The sequence below is a fragment of the Mucor mucedo genome (assembly GCF_025094135.1).
Source record: "Mucor mucedo strain NRRL 3635 chromosome Unknown EV154scaffold_215, whole genome shotgun sequence".
Lineage (NCBI taxonomy): Eukaryota > Fungi > Mucoromycota > Mucoromycetes > Mucorales > Mucoraceae > Mucor > Mucor mucedo.
Genome location: NW_026252499.1, coordinates 50,677 through 56,676, shown reverse-complemented (window position 1 = coordinate 56,676; position 6,000 = coordinate 50,677).

The following is a 6,000-nucleotide window of genomic DNA, read 5'->3' as shown; positions in this document are numbered from 1 at the left end:
TCGTGACGATGCTTTTTAAATGGCTTGTTATGGATGATTAAAATTGATGTTTTCTCGAATTGCTAAAATGTCTGGACTGGATTTCATTTTTTATTTTTTTATTTTTTCTTTTGCCCCCTTTCCATAATTTATTTTATTTTTTAAGTTAACAAAAATGAACCCTCTTCAAATTGCAACTGTCATGTCTCAATTACACCTTCATATTATGGAACTTTTAGAAAATTCACGTCGTTTGGAAGAAGATGCCAACAGTCTTCACTCGATTAGTGAACTCTTGATTGCCGAACGCCTTCAATATGGTTATATTGCTAGTGACTTCCAGAGTCAATTCGGTGTTGCCATCACCAGTTTACCCATTTTTTTCGGGGGTGAATATGTCGAGAGAACCCGAACGGTTGTTGGTGCCGATGGTCGTAGAGAGTCTCGTCGATACCACTTTTGGAAATTGGAACACCCTTTTCTGAACGACGATGACGAGAATCAAGTCAACAGTTACCGGGCAACATACCGCATGAGTAAGCGTGCATTCGAGCATTTGGTGAACGAGCTGTCCTTGCACGAGGCGTTCAACCTTGTCGCACCTAACACCATCCCGATCTACATTCAGATCGCAACGGCTTTATTTCGTTTGGCCAATAGTCATATCGGATATCGTCAAGCGTATATGCATTTGGGTGTTTCTTACGGTAGTTATAACAACTTCACCAAACGAACAGTCAAAGCAATCAAAGGAAGACTGGGTCACTTAGTTGCTTGGCCAACTGACCCAGAGGAAGCAGATGAAGTAGCTCTCGGGTTTGGTAGTAACGATGGTCGCAGGTTGAGCCACGTTATTGGTGCTGTGGATGGCAAGAATTTCAAAATTCACAAGCCTTCTGGTGAAGCTGGTGGGATGTTCAGAGATCGTAAGAATGATTACTCTGTCAAACTGACTGCAGTTTGTGACTCTGAGTTGCGATTTACGTACATCAGAGTAGGTGATTCAGGTATTGTAACCAAAGCCAAAAACCTAAAAAATACAAATATGCTAATATGTATTAATCTATCAGGAAGAACACATGATGCAGCCGCATTCACCTCGAGTGATCTCTTTAGAACCATTCTTGCGAACCCTGAGACCTACTTCCCTGGTCGTACGTTTTTGGTTGGTGACTCTGCATATCCTTTGGGTCCCAATTTAATTACACCCTTCCCGGAAAGTCAATGTTTGGTTGACAGCAATAAACGTACATTCAACCATATACATTCGGCCACAAGAATGGCTATTGAAAGAGCGTTTGGTGTACTGGTGGCTCGTTGGAGATTTACTGGTCGATATATCTACCTCTTAGATCAGCTGTCAATCAATGAGGTTATTACTTCAGCCTGCATCTTGCACAATATGTGTATTGATCTTCGTGATCCTGGCTTTACAGATGTTGTTCTGGAAAATATCCGTGGTGCTGTTGGTACAGAAGAGGGAAATTCGGATATAAATGGAAATGATAGACGAACCGAATCCCTTACTAGCTTGATCCGTACCAGAACAAACTACAGAAACAGAACAAGGGAAGTATAAAAAAACTTTATTTATATAAAAAAAAATTAAATGTTATTATCATTAGAGGAAGGAGGGGAAGGGTTGTTGTTGTTGTCGCTAGTATTGGTGGTGGAAGGGGAAGAGGTAGGAGGGGGGTTATTATTTGCAAGAGATAAAGCAAACAATTCGGCCATTCTAGTCATAGCCGAAGTAGCTTCTCTCAACATCTCCGAATTTTCACGTCTTAGACGGTTATTCAACTCGATTTGCTCTCGATGAAACCGACGATCATCAGCTCTCTCTTGACGATTTCTTTCGTCAATTTCTTCCATACGGTTTGCCATAAACCAGACAGACACATCAACGTTTCGAGGTCGTCTAGTCACAGGCTCCTCCACATCATCATCATCTTCTACTGTGAATCGTCTACGTCTACCAGAGGTGTGTTGCTCACGATTATCAACAGTTTCACCCGAAAGTGAACTATATAGCACGTGTGGGTTGACCGTTGCTATACGGGTCGTTGCATCTTCCATGGCATCATAAAACTCCCAGTGAGGAAGAGGAGCACTACCAGTAGTTCTAGCTGCATCACGTTTTTCTCTGTAGGATGCAATCATATCATTCCACTTGTTCTTCATCGAGCTAAGACTCCTGGTAACAGTGACAGCTTCATGATCGTTAAAGTTTCTCAAAACTGCAGCGTCAAGTGCGGCCTTTTCCCCAGTAGACGACGTGTTGGTTATTTGCATGGCATAGTCTCTAAACAACTCAATCAAAACGTACGTGCTAGGTGCGTCCCAGTTTCTGCCAGTAGATGATTGACGAGTTGCGCCATCAGAAGAAGCAGACTCGGAAGGAGTTGCTGGAGCTGCTCCAGAAGAAACAGGTGCTTCAGAAGAAGCAGGTAAGTTTGCATCGGTGGGAGCAGTGGGGTTAGTAGGAGGAGTGGGGTTAGTAGGAGGATTGGGAGGAGTAGGAGGAGTAGGAGGAGTAGGAGCTGTAGAAGCAGTGGTAGGGGTAGCAGGGGTAGTAGGTACCGGGGCAGCATTTGATGTGACAGGTACGTCAGGTCTGGCAGGTGCTGGTCTGTTGGCTCTGGGTCGACCCCTTTGGGTGTTGCCGTTAAAACCGTTGACAAAGTTTTCGCTGGTGTAATTTTGGAAACTCATTTTTTTTTAAATTGGATGATAAAAAGGATAGAGAGAGAGAAAAAACGTGAAGGGGTTGCAAATAAAAATTTATTTTAGAAAAAAAAACATTATCGTGAATTCAGTAGTCCGTTTTGGGTTTTTTTTCAAATAATAGAAGGGTTTTTGGTACTGTCAGATTTTAATCCTTTATTTGGATAATTCCTTTTTTTTTGCACTGAAAATTTTTCGACCTTTTTTATAATTATCTCTTTTTGTAACATTAATTTTTTAATCATTCAAAATGGAATCTGATGTAACATTTCACCAAAAAAAAAAAAAAACGGAGAAGAAAAAAAAAGTCCTATATTTGGACCATTAAAAAATTTTTTTGTGTGCTTGTGAGGGGCCTTAATGTATTGATGTCATAGATATAGATTTATTTAATGTAACAACAATATAGCAGATCACCACGATACTATCAGTAAACGAGGAATCAATATAATGAAGCCAAGTTGATGGTGCTGGACGAATTCGAGAAGAAAAGTGTCGTGACTAGGAAAAATTAAAATCACCCGCCAAAATAGTATGTAAAGGGCATGTGGAAAAGATAGCAGGATATTGTTGTGTAATATCGTTAAGAAAAACATATCTTTCAACACATGATGCCGGGAAGTAGACAACTGTGACAATCACCGGATCAAAAGCATTGGAAGTATGCGAAACGGTAGTAGAAATAATACGTTCACAAGGGCTAATAAAGGAATTAGAAAATTCAAGCTTATCTGAGAAAGAAACCAAACCACAATGACTAGACCAGAGACTAGCTTTGGCTTAGAATTGGGAATGAAATATATCTTGGAGAGAGAATGAAGCGTGAGTTTCTTGAAGTGCCAGCAGATCAAGAGAACGAGTGCGAAGATATCGAATGAAGCTGTTACGAATGGAAATATCAGCTGTCTTGGCAAGACCGCGACAGTTGAGAGAACCAACAGCGAGAGAAGAGAAAGAGGTAACCGGGGAAATAGGAGCAGTAAAACTAGTAGGCATAGCAGTGGGGTCAATAATTGTGTTAATATTAGTATTGGATAAATTCATGATTAATAAAATTATTGATTAAAGTCTCCATTTGGAGACGGGGAATCGACGATATGATGGATGACGGGTTCATTGGGAGCAGTATCGAGGTCCATATCGACATCTTCAATTTCTGGAAATTCAGGGTTATACAAATCAGAGTCTTGTGTACGTTGAGCAAGTTTATGAGGATTTTTTAAACAGTCTTTATGGATAGTACGTTTATGACCCATCAATCCACAATGCTTACATGGTGTGACTGTAACTGGTTAAGGAGGTTTGTCAGCCAAAGTAGAGGTTGTTCGAGTGGCCCGAGCTGGTGAATCCACACGGTGACGTTTCTCTTCGATTGGTGGGGCGTTAGCAATATCATTGGTTGCATTCGCCTGGCTCGCAACAGGAAGTGAAGCGGGAGCGATATTGTCGCTAGAACCGCTTTGTGTGATAGGTGCAACAGGAGCGGAAGGAGAGGGTGTCCTTAAAACGGCGATATCCGTATTAGGCAATTTTCGACGTTTACCGGTAGAATCTCCAGCATTATTCTTTCTAGGGCAAAATTTGGCAATATGACCAGGAACATGGCACAAATGACAAATGGTGGCCTTTTTGCGTAATTGACAGTAAAGCAAGGCGTGTGATTCTGAGTGACAGTAACGGCAGAAAAGGGGCATACATTCCCAGGTAGCTAAAATATTAACCGCTTCCAATGTAGATGAAACCTCACCAGTGGAAGAAGCGTAGTCTAAAGGAGCGTAGAACCATGAAACAGAATGGGTCAGGGGCTTAACAGTACTATTAGAACTGGTAGGGACAGCGATAACGGCGTAACCACCACCAGCATATAAGCCACTGCTTCCAGTAACAAAACCACAGTCAATAAGATCCCCATAAGGGGCAAGATTAATTTTCATATCGTCGGTGAGTTGAGATACACCACCGTCTCTGCGACCATATTGGTGAGGAATACCAGTGAATGTAATCTTTCGGATATCAGCCGAAGATGACAACGAAGGATAAGCTGAAAAGGATTCAGCGAAGGAAGGGAGAACAAACTTGGGGTTCTCCATTAATTGTTTGTGCAAGAAGGGAGAGACAGTAACTTCTGCGTAAATACGACCATACTCCCTGAGGAGTTGGTCAGCAACTGCCCAAAGATGCAAGTTGCCCTCACAATATGCTTGAAGTTCATTCAAGAAAAGTTTCTTTTGGTCACTGACATTCGTAATGTCAATGAGAATAGAGTTTGTCACTGTGCCCTTAAGAAATGGGCGAGTGACTTTGCTCAAAACAAGGTCGGTTGAAGACGAATTCTCGGCACTAAAAGGACGCTGTCCAGGCTGCCCTTCAGGCGGTTGATTGAGACTTGATGTAGTTCCTGCCATGTAGCTGGAGACCTTGGTAGATCCACCCGAGACTGCATGTACCCATGATTTCTTTGTTTGTGTAAAGTCTAGCGGACCTTGAAAAGTGCTATTCTGATTATTAGCGGAAAGAGCCATGTCCCTGAAAGAAAGAAACGACGTCCTAAGGGATCCCAATTCAAATTAAAAGACAGGAATGCAGACTGGATCATCAAGTACATCGACGACAGGCCTACTGCTGTACTTGCTCAAGTTCTAGAGGATTTGACGAATCATTTTTCGGATGAGAATATTTAGGTGAGTAAGTCAGCATTGCATAGATCTATGAGAGAAAGATGTGCTTTATCTATGAAACGACTTGAGAAAATACCTGCAAGACGAAACCACATTGATGTAATCACTCAACGTCGAGAGTCGGTAGAGGAGTGGATTGCTAACGAGGATATGGACTTTGAAAAAAACTGCGTGTTCATAGACCAAGCAGGATTTAACATAAATATCACCCGTAACAGAGGTTGGTCAAAGAAAGGCAAGCCTGCCAAGGCTATTGTACCTACCTCTCGCAGCACTTCAATCACTATTTTAGGCGCAATTTCAACTGACGGTGTAATTGACATATCATTAAGAAAGCCTACCTCAACAACGGGGAGCAAAAAGAGAAAGATCAATGGTAAAGAAGTCGTCGTAAATGGTAGAGTGGGTACAAGATCATCTCATTTCATGAGCTATCTTAACAGCATGATGGATTGTTTAGATAGAAATGGATTACACGGCTATTATCTTGTAATGGATAATGCACCAATCCACAAACCAATTGCAATCAGAGCGTTAATAGAAGAAAGAGGCTATAAGTGCGTTTATTTGCTTCCATATTCCCCCTTTCTTAATCCAATTAAGGAATTTTGGTCGAAGG